Consider the following 15,945-nt stretch of genomic DNA (forward strand, 5'->3'; position numbering starts at 1 on the left):
TAAAACAGTTGTTCACCACCATCTCTTATCTTCCCCCATCCAAAACATTGATCTTTTCTATCCCCGCTAATTTCACCCCAATTCCACTTTTTTGAAATACCAACTTCTGTCCTGGAAGTCCTTGGTGTCCTTGTGTTTTATACTTCTGCCAGCCCCCCCCCCTCCGTTCCCACGCCTCCTCCCCCCAAGCCCTCTCCCTCCCACACATCTCCCTGCTCTTAAATGTTGTGTGCCCTCAAGTGTTTGTGTGCTTCCCCTTCTCTTGTCTTCCGCTCCCTCTTTTTATATATTTTGTTTGTCTGGTTGATTTGTTTGTGAAGTAAATGTCAGCTCTTTCACGAGCCTCGATTCAGTATACAAAAAAAAAACAAAAAAAAAACAGTGCAATGAACGAATCAGGACACAATAGGACAAAAGGAACAGTTGAGAGAGGGCAGAAACTTCAACAGCAGAGTTGAAGGCCAAGATCGAGGCAGACTTGGACAAGCAATGGGTGTGGGGAGGAATGGGGACAGGGGAGGATGCAGCAGGTGGACAAGATGGACAAAGAAGGAAACTCTCAGCAGGGACAAGCAAAAATTTGAAAGGAAGAGGGATTGAAGGAGATGAAGGAGAGGAGGATAGGTTAACGAAGGTACAAAAGATCATGGTTTTTGAATGGGGGCGATATGAGATGGTGGTGAACAGCCATCCTGAAGACCTGGTGGGAAGAATGAGATCGAAGAGAGTGTGAAAGATGGTTCCACAGGGGTGAAAGGACTCACAAATGAGTGGAGGTGAGCAGTTGTCCTGGATTTAAATAGTTTCACCAGAAGGATGGTGAACCGTGAGCGCCCTGCAGAAAACTGGGGGCAGTGAGGGGGGAGGGGGGGGTAGGGGGCGGTGAAAACATGGAAAGAGCAGAGGATGCAAGACCAGAAAGGATGTGGTAGAAGACAGAGAGACCACCGAGCTGTCTGCAACGGTGAAGTGATAGACCCATAGACTCCGTTTCATCGCGGGAGATCCCAATGATAGTGAAGGCTTTGGGTTCCACGGTGTCAAGCCGAGCAAGATGTGAGGCAGGGGAGCCAACCTGGAGAGGAAAGCAGTCCTCAAGCAAGCTGCTGATGAAGGCCTTGCAGGTGAAAAGGAGTTTAGGTGTGCTAAAAAGGACTTTGTATAACGGAGGATGGCCAGTCGGCATCTGACTTTGGAGGCCAAATTTGAAATGTTGTTTGAACAAGAAAGATCATGGCTGATAGTGAGACCCAGGAGTTTGAATGAATGAACTTCGTCAAGAGGATTGGTAGGAAAGTAGATGTGGGAAGGGGGGAGGGAGGGAGATTTGGGAGGGAGATTTGGGATGGAGATGAGGAGAGGTGGACCACATGGTCCAAATGGTGCAAAGACCTACATCAATCTGTCATTATTATTACCAATCTGCAAAGATTTACACCAATTTGCGATTATCCACACCAATCTGCGATTATCTACACTAATCTGCGATTATCTATACTAGTCTGCGATTATCTATACCAATCTGTGATTATCTACACTAATCTGCGATTATCGACACCAATCTGCGATTATCTATACTAGTCTGCGATTATCTACACCAATCTGCGATTATCTATACTAGTCTGCGATTATCTACACCAATCTGCGATTATCTACACCAATCTGCGATTATCGATACAAGTCTGCGATTATATACACCAATCTGTGATTATCTACACCAATCTTCGATTATCTATACGAGTCTGCGATTATCTACACCAATCTGCGATTATCTACACTAATCTGCGATTATCGACACCAATCTGCGATTATCTATATGAGTCTGTGATTATCTACACCAATATGCGATTATCTACACTAATCTGCGATTATCTACACTAATCTGCGATTATCTACACTAATCTGCAATTATCTACACCAATCTGCGATTATCTACACTAATCTGCGATTATCTACACCAATCTGCGATTATCTACACCAATCTGCGATTATCTACACCAATCTGTGATTATCTACACCAATCTGCGATTATCTATATCATTCTGTGATTATCTATATCATTATATGATTACATATACCAATCTGCGATTATATATAGTAATCTGTGATTATCAACATCATTCTGTGATTATCTATATCATTATATGATTACATACACCAATCTGTGATTATCTATATCATTATATGATTATATATACCAATCTGTGATTATCTATATCATTGTATGATTATATATACCAATCTGTGATTATCTATATCATTATATGATTATATATACCAATCTGTGATTACATATATCATTCTGTGATTATATATACCAATGTGTGATTATCTATATCATTCTGTGATTATATATACCAATCTGTGATTATCTATATCATTCTGTGATTATATATAGTAATCTGCGATTATCTATATCATTCTGTGATTATCTATATCATTCTGTGATTATATATACCAATCTGCGATTATCTATAGTAATCTGCGATTATCTATAGTAATCTGCGATTATCTGTAGTAATCTGCGATTATCTGTAGTAATCTGCGATTATCTGTAGTAATCTGCGATTATCTGTAGTAATCTGAGATTATCTGTAGTAATCTGCGATTATCTGTAGTAATCTGTGATTATCTGTAGTAATCTGTGATTATCTGTAGTAATGTGTGATTATCTGTAGTAATCTGTGATTATCTGTAGTAATCTGTGATTATCTATAGTAATCTGCGATTATCTGTAGTAATCTGCGATTATCTGTAGTAATCTGCGATTATCTGTCGTAATCTGCGATTATCTATAGTAATCTGCGATTATCTGTAGTAATCTGCGATTATCTGTAGTAATTTGCGATTATCTATAGTAATCTGCGATTATCTGTAGTAATCTGCGATTATCTATATTAATCTGCGATTATCTGTAGTAATCTGCGATTATCTATCTGCGATTATCTGTAGTAATCTGCGATTATCTATCTGCGATTATCTGTAGTAATCTGCGATTATCTATAGTAATCTGCGATTATCTGTAGTAATCTGCGATTATCTATAGTAATCTGCGATTATCTGTAGTAATCTGCGATTATCTATATTAATCTGCAATTATCTGTAGTAATCTGTGATTATCTATAGTAATCTGCGATTATCTGTAGTAATCTGTGATTATCTGTAGTAATCTGCGATTATCTATATTAATCTGCGATTATCTGTAGTAATCTGTGATTATCTATAGTAATCTGCGATTATCTGTAGTAATCTGCGATTATCTGTGGTAATCTGCGATTATCTGTAGTAATCTGTGATTATCTATATTGATCTGCGATTATCTGTAGTAATCTGCGATTATCTATAGTAATCTGTGATTATCTGTAGTAATCTGCGATTATCTATAGTAATCTGCGATTATCTGTAGTAATCTGCGATTATCTATAGTAATCTGCAATTATCTACAGTAATCTGCGATTATCTATATTAATCTGCGATTATCTGTAGTAATCTGCGATTATCTATAGTAATCTGCGATTATCTGTAGTAATCTGCGATTATCTGTAGTAATCTGTGATTATCTGTAGTAATCTGCGATTTTATCTATATCATTCTGTGATTATCTATACTAATCTGTGATTATCTATATCAATCTGCGATTATCTGTAGTAATCTGTGATTATCTATAGTAATCTGTGATTATCTGTAGTAATCTGCGATTATCTCTAGTAATCTGCGATTATCTGTAGTAATCTGTGATTATCTATATTAATCTGCGATTATCTGTAGTAATCTGCGATTATCTATGGTAATCTGCGATTATCTGTAGTAATCTGCGATTATCTATAGTAATCTGTGATTATCTGTAGTAATCTGCGATTATCTATAGTAATCTGCGATTATCTGTAGTAATCTGCGATTATCTATAGTAATCTGCAATTATCTACAGTAATCTGCGATTATCTATATTAATCTGCGATTATCTATATGAGTCTGTGATTATCTACACCAATATGCGATTATCTACACTAATCTGCGATTATCTACACTAATCTGCGATTATCTACACTAATCTGCAATTATCTACACCAATCTGCGATTATCTACACTAATCTGCGATTATCTACACCAATCTGCGATTATCTACACCAATCTGCGATTATCTACACCAATCTGTGATTATCTACACCAATCTGCGATTATCTATATCATTCTGTGATTATCTATATCATTATATGATTACATACACCAATCTGTGATTATCTATATCATTATATGATTATATATACCAATCTGTGATTATCTATATCATTGTATGATTATATATACCAATCTGTGATTATCTATATCATTATATGATTATATATACCAATCTGTGATTACATATATCATTCTGTGATTATATATACCAATGTGTGATTATCTATATCATTCTGTGATTATATATACCAATCTGTGATTATCTATATCATTCTGTGATTATATATAGTAATCTGCGATTATCTATATCATTCTGTGATTATCTATATCATTCTGTGATTATATATACCAATCTGCGATTATCTATAGTAATCTGCGATTATCTATAGTAATCTGCGATTATCTGTAGTAATCTGCGATTATCTGTAGTAATCTGCGATTATCTGTAGTAATCTGCGATTATCTGTAGTAATCTGAGATTATCTGTAGTAATCTGCGATTATCTGTAGTAATCTGTGATTATCTGTAGTAATCTGTGATTATCTGTAGTAATGTGTGATTATCTGTAGTAATCTGTGATTATCTGTAGTAATCTGTGATTATCTATAGTAATCTGCGATTATCTGTAGTAATCTGCGATTATCTGTAGTAATCTGCGATTATCTGTCGTAATCTGCGATTATCTATAGTAATCTGCGATTATCTGTAGTAATCTGCGATTATCTGTAGTAATTTGCGATTATCTATAGTAATCTGCGATTATCTGTAGTAATCTGCGATTATCTATATTAATCTGCGATTATCTGTAGTAATCTGCGATTATCTATCTGCGATTATCTGTAGTAATCTGCGATTATCTATCTGCGATTATCTGTAGTAATCTGCGATTATCTATAGTAATCTGCGATTATCTGTAGTAATCTGCGATTATCTATAGTAATCTGCGATTATCTGTAGTAATCTGCGATTATCTATATTAATCTGCAATTATCTGTAGTAATCTGTGATTATCTATAGTAATCTGCGATTATCTGTAGTAATCTGTGATTATCTGTAGTAATCTGCGATTATCTATATTAATCTGCGATTATCTGTAGTAATCTGTGATTATCTATAGTAATCTGCGATTATCTGTAGTAATCTGCGATTATCTGTGGTAATCTGCGATTATCTGTAGTAATCTGTGATTATCTATATTGATCTGCGATTATCTGTAGTAATCTGCGATTATCTATAGTAATCTGTGATTATCTGTAGTAATCTGCGATTATCTATAGTAATCTGCGATTATCTGTAGTAATCTGCGATTATCTATAGTAATCTGCAATTATCTACAGTAATCTGCGATTATCTATATTAATCTGCGATTATCTGTAGTAATCTGCGATTATCTATAGTAATCTGCGATTATCTGTAGTAATCTGCGATTATCTGTAGTAATCTGTGATTATCTGTAGTAATCTGCGATTTTATCTATATCATTCTGTGATTATCTATACTAATCTGTGATTATCTATATCAATCTGCGATTATCTGTAGTAATCTGTGATTATCTATAGTAATCTGTGATTATCTGTAGTAATCTGCGATTATCTCTAGTAATCTGCGATTATCTGTAGTAATCTGTGATTATCTATATTAATCTGCGATTATCTGTAGTAATCTGCGATTATCTATGGTAATCTGCGATTATCTGTAGTAATCTGCGATTATCTGTAGTAATCTGCGATTATCTACACTAATCTGCAATTATCTACACCAATCTGCGATTATCTACACTAATCTGCGATTATCTACACCAATCTGCGATTATCGACACCAATCTGCGATTATCTACACCAATCTGTGATTATCTACACCAATCTGCGATTATCTACACCAATCTGCGATTATCTACATCAATCTGTGATTATCTATATCATTCTGTGATTATCTATATCATTCTGCGATTATCTATATCATTCTGCGATTATCTACACTAATCTGCGATTATCTGCACCAATCTGTGATTATCTACACCAATCTGCGATTATCTACACCAATCTGCGATTATCTATATCATTCTGCGATTATCTACACCAATCTGTGATTATCTACACCAATCTGCGATTATCTACACCAATCTGCGATTATCTACACCAATCTGCGATTATCTATATCATTCTGTGATTATCTATATCATTATATGATTACATATACCAATCTGCGATTATATATAGTAATCTGTGATTATCAACATCATTCTGTGATTATCTATATCATTATATGATTACATACACCAATCTGTGATTATCTATATCATTATATGATTATATATACCAATCTGTGATTATCTATATCATTGTATGATTATATATACCAATCTGTGATTATCTATATCATTGTATGATTATATATACCAATCTGTGATTACATATATCATTCTGTGATTATATATACCAATGTGTGATTATCTATATCATTCTGTGATTATATATACCAATCTGTGATTATCTATATCATTCTGTGATTATATATACCAATCTGCGATTATCTATATCATTCTGTGATTATCTATATCATTCTGCGATTATCTATATCATTCTGTGATTATCTATATCATTCTGTGATTATATATACCAATCTGCGATTATATATACCAATCTGTGATTATCTATATCATTCTGCGATTATATATACCAATCTGCGATTATCTATATCATTCTGTGATTATCGATATCATTATATGATTACATATACCAATCTGCGATTATCTGTAGTAATCTGCGATTATACATACCAATCTGCGATTATCTATATCATTCTGTGATTATCGATATCATTATATGATTACATATACCAATCTGCGATTATCTGTAGTAATCTACGATTATCTATATCATTCTGTGATTATCTATATCATTATATGATTATATATACCAATCTGCGATTATATATAGTAATCTGCGATTATCTATATCATTCTGTGATTATTATCTATATCATTCTGTGATTATATATACCAATCTGCGATTATCTATAGTAATCTGCGATTATCTGTAGTAATCTGCGATTATCTGTAGTAATCTGCGATTATCTGTAGTAATCTGCGATTATCTGTAGTAATCTGAGATTATCTGTAGTAATCTGCGATTATCTGTAGTAATCTGTGATTATCTGTAGTAATCTGTGATTATCTGTAGTAATCTGTGATTATCTGTAGTAATGTGTGATTATCTGTAGTAATCTGTGATTATCTATAGTAATCTGCGATTATCTGTAGTAATCTGCGATTATCTGTAGTAATCTGCGATTATCTGTCGTAATCTGCGATTATCTATAGTAATCTGCGATTATCTGTAGTAATCTGCGATTATCTGTAGTAATTTGCGATTATCTATAGTAATCTGCGATTATCTGTAGTAATCTGCGATTATCTATATTAATCTGCGATTATCTGTAGTAATCTGCGATTATCTATCTGCGATTATCTGTAGTAATCTGCGATTATCTATAGTAATCTGTGATTATCTGTAGTAATCTGCGATTATCTATAGTAATCTGCGATTATCTGTAGTAATCTGCGATTATCTATATTAATCTGCAATTATCTGTAGTAATCTGTGATTATCTGTAGTAATCTGCGATTATCTATATTAATCTGCGATTATCTGTAGTAATCTGTGATTATCTATAGTAATCTGCGATTATCTATAGTAATCTGTGATTATCTGTAGTAATCTGCGATTATCTATAGTAATCTGCGATTATCTGTAGTAATCTGCGATTATCTGTAGTAATCTGCGATTATCTATATTAATCTGTGATTATCTGTAGTAATCTGTGATTATCTATAGTAATCTGCGATTATCTGTAGTAATCTGCGATTATCTGTAGTAATCTGCGATTATCTGTAGTAATCTGTGATTATCTATATTGATCTGCGATTATCTGTAGTAATCTGCGATTATCTATAGTAATCTGTGATTATCTGTAGTAATCTGCGATTATCTATAGTAATCTGCGATTATCTGTAGTAATCTGCGATTATCTATAGTAATCTGCAATTATCTACAGTAATCTGCGATTATCTTTATTAATCTGCGATTATCTGTAGTAATCTGCGATTATCTATAGTAATCTGCGATTATCTGTAGTAATCTGCGATTATCTGTAGTAATCTGCGATTATCTGTGGTAATCTGCGATTATCTGTAGTAATCTGCGATTATCTATATCATTCTGTGATTATCTATACTAATCTGTGATTATCTATATCAATCTGCGATTATCTGTAGTAATCTGTGATTATCTATAGTAATCTGCGATTATCTGTAGTAATCTGCGATTATCTATAGTAATCTGCGATTATCTGTAGTAATCTGTGATTATCTATATTAATCTGCGATTATCTGTAGTAATCTGCGATTATCTATAGTAATCTGTGATTATCTGTAGTAATCTGCGATTATCTGTAGTAATCTGCAATTATCTATAGTAATCTGCGATTATCTGTAGTAATCTGCGATTATCTATTGTAATCTGCGATTATCTGTAGTACTCTGCGATTATCTATATTAATCTGCGATTATCTGTAGTACTCTGCGATTATCTGTAGTAATCTGCGATTATCTGTAGTAATCTGCGATTATCTATATTAATCTGCGATTATCTGTAGTAATCTGCGATTATCTATATTAATCTGCGATTATCTGTAGTAATCTGCGATTATCCATAGTAATCTGCGATTATCTGTAGTAATCTGCGATTATCTATAGTAATCTGCGATTATCTGTAGTAATCTGCGATTATCTATAGTAATCTGCGATTATCTATAGTAATCTGTGATTATCTGTAGTAATCTGCGATTATCTGTAGTAATCTGCGATTATCTATAGTAATCTGCGATTATCTATAGTAATCTGCGATTATCTATAGTAATCTGCGATTATCTATAGTAATCTGCGATTATCTGTAGTAATCTGCGATTATCTATATTAATCTGCAATTATCTGTAGTAATCTGTGATTATCTATAGTAATCTGCGATTATCTGTAGTAATCTGCGATTATCTATATTAATCTGCGATTATCTGTAGTAATCTGCGATTATCTATAGTAATCTGGGATTATCCGTAGTAATCTGCGATTATCTATAGTAATCTGCGATTATCTGTAGTAATCTGTAATTATCTATATTAATCTGCGATTATCTGTAATAATCTGTGATTATCTATATTAATCTGTGATTATCTGTAGTAATCTGCGATTATCTATAGTAATCTGCGATTATCTGTAGTAATCTACGATTATCTATAGTAATCTGCGATTATCTGTAGTAATCTGCGATTATCTATAGTAATCTGCGATTATCTACAGTAATCTGCGATTATCTACAGTAATCTGCGATTATCTATATTAATCTGCGATTATCTGTAGTAATCTGCGATTATCTATAGTAATCTGCGATTATCTGTAGTAATCTGCGATTATCTGTAGTAATCTGCGATTATCTGTAGTAATCTGCGATTATCTACATCATTCTGTGATTATCTATACTAATCTGTGATTATCTATATCAATCTGCGATTATCTGTAGTAATCTGCGATTATCTATAGTAATCTGCGATTATCTGTAGTAATCTGCGATTATCTGTAGTAATCTGCGATTATCTGCAGTAATCTGCGATTATCTGTAGTAATATGCGATTATCTATACTAATCTGTGATTATCTATACTAATCTGTGATTATCTATATCAATCTGCGATTATCTATAGTAATCTGCGATTATCTATAGTAATTTGCGATTATCTGTAGTAATCTGCGATTATCTGTAGTAATCTGCGATTATCTATATCATTCAGTGATTATCTATACTAATCTGTGATTATCCATATCAATCTGCGATTATCTATAGAAATCTGCGATTATCTGTAGTAATCTGCGATTATCTATATCATTCTGTGATTATCTATACTAATCTGTGATTATCTATATCAATCTGCGATTATCTTTACAAATCTGCGATTATCTATATCAATCTGCGATTATCTATAGTAATCTGCGATTATCTTTACAAATCTGGGACTATCCCATATCTTGCATTTTATCCCGTATCCTGTAGGAGCTATGCTCCAACGTAAATCGAAAGAATGGACGCGACAAAAAGCTGGAATTCGTCCGAGTTTCTTTATTGTGTCAAATCAACTCGGGTACTCTGAAAAGCCCGTTTATCGGGCAGCAATATATATACCCATTATCCCGGAGCGTTTGCCCGGGAAAGGTGAGAGGGGGCGTGCCCGGGCGTCCCGGACGAGGCCTGGCAAGTCGAGAGCGGGCATGCCCGGGCGTCCTGGGCGAGCCCAGCATGGTGATCGCTCCGCGTCCTCGGTAGGTGCAAGGCGATTGTGTATACCCAGCGGTAGCCGCTACACACGTCCCCCCAGAATCGACTTGCACTGGCAGGGTCAATTTAAGGGGGGTCCTGATGACCCGGCCGAAGCGACCCCTGGCGGTCGTGGGGGGGGGGGGTCCGGTGTGGTGGTGGGCGGTCGAGTGGGGGCACCGTGGACGGGGGGCGGCCTCGCCGCGGCGGAAGGGCCAACCGTGGCGATTGGTCGATGTCCACATGCGCCGGCTTGAGGCGGTCCACCGCAATCCGGTCCGACCTGCCGCCGATGTCGATGACGAACGACTTGTCGTCCCGTCGCAGGACCCGGAAGGGACCGTTGTACGGCGGCCGGAGTGGCCCCCGATGTGCGTCATGACGCACAAAAACGTACTCCGCTGTGCGAAGCGCTGGGGGGACGTAGGACTGGGGGTCACCGTGGTGGGACATTGGCACGGGGGCAAACCGTCGGGCGGTCTCCTGGAGGTCCGAGCGCTGGTGAGCTGCGGACCAGGGACTGGTAGCGTCGGGCACGAATTCGCCCGGGACGCGTAGCGCCTGGCCGTAGACAAGCTCGGCGGTGGATGCCCGGAGGTCCTCCTTGGGGGCTGTGCGGAGGCCCAAAAGGACCAACGGCAGCCGGTCGGCCCAACCGCCGTCCTGAAGGCCGGCCATGAGCGTGGCCTTCATGGAGCGGTGGAATCGCTCACACAACCCGTTGGCTTGGGTGTGGTAGGCCGTAGTACGGTGGAGCTTGACCCCCAGGTTGCGGGCGACCGCGCCCCACAGCTCGGAGGTGAACTGCGGTCCGCGGTCCAACGAGATGTCCGCCGGTGCGCCGAAGCGGGCGACCCAGGTGGCGATGAAAGCCTGCGCCACGTCGGCGGTGGTAGTGGAGACGAGGGGAACGGCCTCCGGCCACCTGGTGGTCACCTGGTGGTGGTGGCCACCTGGTGGACCATGGTGAGCAGGTGTGTAAAACCCCATGATGGGGGCAGGGGGCCCACCCGGTCCACGTTGACGTGGTTGAAACGTCGTTCGGGCACGGTGAAAGGTGCCAGCGGGGCCTGGGTGTGTCGGTGGACCTTGGCCTGTTGGCAGGCTGTGCAGGTGCTGGTCCAATCGCAGACGTCCCGTCGAAGGCCATGCCAGACGAATCGCGCCGACACCAGCTTCTGGGAAGCTTTCCGGCCCGGGTGGGAAATGCCGTGGAGGGAGGCGAAGATGCGGCGTTGCCAGGTAACGGGCACGATGGGGCGAGGCTGGCCTTGGGAGACGTCGCAGAGCAGGACAGTGTCCGCAAAGGGGATGTCGGCCAGGCGGAGGCCCGTGTCCGCCGCCCGGAGGGCTTGCACTGTGGTGTCGGTGGTTTGGTCCGCCGCCATAAGCGCGAAGTACACGCCGAGGTGGACCGCCTTCGCGCTGGCCCGAGAAAGACAGTCGGCCAGGGCGTTGTCTTTGCCGGCGACGTGCCGGATGTCCGTGGTGAACTCTGACACGGCGGAGAGGTGGCGCTGTTGGCGGGCCGACCACGGCTCCGTGACCTTGGCCATTGCGTAAACCAACGGCTTGTGGTCGACGAACGCCGTGAAGGGTCGGCCCTCCAGGAGGTGGCGGAAATGGCGAACGGCCAGGTGTAGACCGAGGAGCTCACGGTCAAACGTGCTATATTTGAGCTCGTTCGGCCGGAGTTGCCGGCTGAAAAAAGCGAGTGGCTGCCAAACCCCGTTCACCCATTGCTCATGTACGGCGCCCACTGCGTAGTCGGAGGCATCCGTGGTGAGGGCGATGGGAGCGTTGAGCACCGGGTGAGCGAGCAGTGTTGCATCAGCGAGGGCCCGCTTTGAGCTTTTAAAGGCCGCGTCCATTGCTGCGGACCAGACGACGTCGTGCCTGGCCGGCTTGCCCCGGAGGGCTTCGTAGAGGGGCCGCATGAGTTGAGCAGCGCGGGGCACGAAGCGGTGATAGAAATTCACCATTCCCAGGAATTCCTGCAGGGCCTTTATGGAGCGGGACGTGGAAACATGGTGATGGCCTCGACCTTGGTTGGCAGCGGCACGGCCCCGTTCTTGGTGATGTGGTGGCCCAAAAAATCAACGGCCGTCATGCCGAAGTGGCATTTGGCCGGGTTGACGATGAGGCCGTGCTCGCTGAGGCACCCGAACAGTGTTCGGAGGTGGAGGAGGTACTCGGCCCGGGACGTGCTGGCGACGAGGATGTCGTCCAGGTAAACGAAGAGGAACGGCAGGTTGCGCAGCACGCCATCCATCAAGCGCTGGAACACCTGAGCCGCGTTCTTGAGGCCAAACGGCATTTGCAGGAATTCGAATAAGCCGAACGGCGGGATGACGGCCGTTTTTGGGACGTCGGCCGCCCTGACAGGTACCTGGTGATATCCCGGTATTAAATCGATCTTTGAAAAAATGACCCGTCCTGCCAAATGGGCGGAGAAGTCTTGGATGTGCGGGATCGGATACCTGTCGGGGGTGGTAGCGTCGTTAAGGCGGCGGTAGTCGCCACATGGGCGCCAGCCGCCCCCTGGCTTTGGGACGATGTGTAGTGGCGAAGCCCACGCGCTATCGGAGCGCCGCATGATGCCGAGGTGTTCCAAAGTGTCGAACTCGGCTTTGGCCATGGCGAGCTTGGCTGGGTCGAGGCGGCGGACTCTGGCGTAGACCGGCGGGCCCGTGGTTGGTATGTGGTGCTCGATCCCATGTCGTACTGCGACGGCCGAAAACGTCGGCCGCATGAGGGCCAGGAACTCCGTGAGCAGGTGAGCAAAGTTGTTCGCCGCCGGGAGGGCGCATGCCAGCTCGGTCGGAGCAGAGCTGCTCAATGTGCACGCCGAAGGTCTCGGCGTTGATGAGGCGACGCCGTTGGACGTCCACCAGCAGTCCGTGTGCGCAGAGGAAGTCGGCGCCTCGCAGAGCCATGGGCACGCTTGCAGTTACAAAAGTCCAATTAAAGCGTTGGCCGCCGAAGCAGAGGGTGACGTTGCGCGGGCCGAAGGTGCGGATGGCCGATCCGTTGGCCGCAACCAAGGAGGGGCCGCAAACCGCGGACTGCCTGTCCTGATCGGAGGCGGGTATGACGCTCAGTTGGGCGCCGGTGTCACACAGGAAGCGCCTTCCGGACGCTTTGTCCGTGATGAAAAGTAAGTTGTCTGTGTGGCCGGCGCTCATGGCTGGTAATGAACGCCGGCCCGGCCGTTTCCCGGCTTGCCGAAGGTGCACGGGGGTCGGCATGTCCAGGCCTTCTGTCCAAACCTGGCATGATAATAACACCACGCCTGGTCAGATGGAGGCTCCGGTCGTCGTGCTGGAGGTGGTCGGCGTGGCGTAGCGGCCGCCAATTGTGTCGGCAGTTCGGACGTCGACCGTGCCGGGTGCTCAGGCGCCATGGGCGTTGCTTCAGACGGCGGTGGGCTCCAGGTCGCTGCTCCAATGCGTTGGCCTGCCGCGGAGATCTTGTCTGCTTCCCTGGCGAGGGCGCGGGGATCCGTGATCGTCGTGCTTGCCAGGGCGAGGCGTACCGGGCTAGGCAGCTGACGGAGGAACAGCTCCTGGAACAGGAATGCCGGAGAGTGCTCGCCGAGCAGCGAAAGCATGTAGTCCATTCGCTCGGACGGGCGCGTGTCGCCGAGCTCGGGCAGGTCGAGCAGGCGCCATGCACGTTCTGCTGATGAGAGGGCGAAAGCGTCGAGGAGGAGCTTTTTAATCGCGTCGTATTTGTCAGCGGCTGGCGGGCTCTCGAGGAGGCTCAGGGCGTGGGCCGCGGTGGCTGAGCCGAGTGCTGCTACCACATGGTGGAAGCGGGTGTCGTTGGCCGTGATGCCTCGCAGGGCGAACAGGGAGTCCGCCTGGGCGAACCAAACCGCCGCGTGAGCCTCCCAGAAGGTAGGCAGTTTGAGGGCAACTGCCGTGTCCATGTCGGGTCACCAATGTAGGAGCTATGCTCCAACGTAAATCGAAAGAATGAACGCGACAAAAAGCTGTAATTCGTCCGAGTTTCTTTATTATGTCAAATCAACTCGGGTACTCTGAAAAGCCCGTTTATCGGGCAGCAATATATATACCCATTATCCCGGAGCGTTTGCCCGGGAAAGGCGAGAGGGGGCGTGCCCGGGCGTCCTGAACGTGGCCTGGCAAGTCGAGAGCGGGCGTGCCCGGGCGTCCCGGACGAGGCCTGGCAAGTCGAGAGCGGGCATGCCCGGGCGTCCTGGGCGAGCCCGGCATGGTGATCGCTCCGCGTCCTCGGTAGGTGCAAGGCGATTGTGTATACCCAGCGGTAGCCGCTACAATCCCATATCGATCAACTTGTATTTTTAGCGAATGATACAAACACCTGCAGCAGTCCATTGTGACGCTGCTGTTTGTCAGGCTGTAAATTTAGGAAAGGTGGTGTCAAATGACATATTCCGTTTGTGAAATGGCTTGACATTGGGTCAAAGACCCTTCTAAAAAAAAATAAGAAATTTTCTTTAAAATTGAAAGCCTTTGTAAGAAAATAGATTCAATCTAATTGGGAACAAAACAAATACAGTAACAAACAAGTGGTTTTAGATAGATAAAGGAAAGCGATATTTTGAAATAAATCAAGTTATAAATATAAAATCTCATCCAACGAGGGTCGGGTTGTAATTTCCGAGATACAAATAAGTAAATACTATGAGATCAATCAAGATGCACAAATAAATTGCAGGGAATTAAACAACGAACGATATTAAATCCGGAGAATGCACCGAGGGAGAGTCTCGTGAATGCACGCGGAGACTGGACGTACCTGGGCAGGGCACACCTTGCGAACTGGATCGCTGGTTCGGCTCGACGCGCCTTTAACTTGATCGAGGTGTGGTCCCGGTGTACTCCCAGACTGGTCAGACGGGTTTGCATCTTGTTTATCCAATCACGAGTGAAGTTACCCGGGGAAAGTTTGGCAAGGCGACGAAGCGAAAACTATGTTCGAAACCGCTTCAGAGCAGAAGGGCGAAGACCGATCTCGAACAAACAACCAGACGTCTTGTTCGGACTCCAGAGATGGACATTTCAAAGGAAAACGAAACAATCATCCGTGGGTTTTATTTCCATTGAAATTTGCAAAACTCGGCTCAAAACGTCATCTGCAACTGGACGGAGTTTTACAAAAAAAAAATTTTTTTTTAAACTTCACTTGGTGGATCATACCATACGTACTTGGTGGATCATACCATACGTACTTGGTGGATCATACCATACGTACTTGGTGGATCATACCATACGTACTTGGTGGATCATACCATACGTACTTGATGGATCATACCATACATATGTTACGTTTGTAGGGGGTAGACAATGATTACCTTAGAACCAGGTAGAATGTATAGATTGGTGTGCTCCGATTGGCGTGAGGAAGAAGAACCA

The 15,945-nt window shown here is 42.6% G+C and overlaps 1 protein-coding gene across 1 annotated transcript in view; it reads right to left on the bottom strand.

Moving 5' to 3' along the window:
* LOC137439518 (uncharacterized) overlaps positions 1-15,348 on the bottom strand; it is a 104,561-nt gene extending 89,213 nt beyond the window's left edge. Inside the window, exon 1 of the mRNA XM_068135345.2 lies at positions 15,329-15,348. The gene's annotated coding sequence lies outside the window, so the exon portion shown is untranslated. The remainder of the gene's footprint in view (positions 1-15,328) is intronic.
* Positions 15,349-15,945: the final 597 nt, after the last annotated feature.

This window comes from Myxine glutinosa, chromosome 14 (assembly GCF_964187855.1).
Source record: "Myxine glutinosa chromosome 14, kmMyxGlut1.1, whole genome shotgun sequence".
Classification (NCBI taxonomy): domain Eukaryota; kingdom Metazoa; phylum Chordata; class Myxini; order Myxiniformes; family Myxinidae; genus Myxine; species Myxine glutinosa.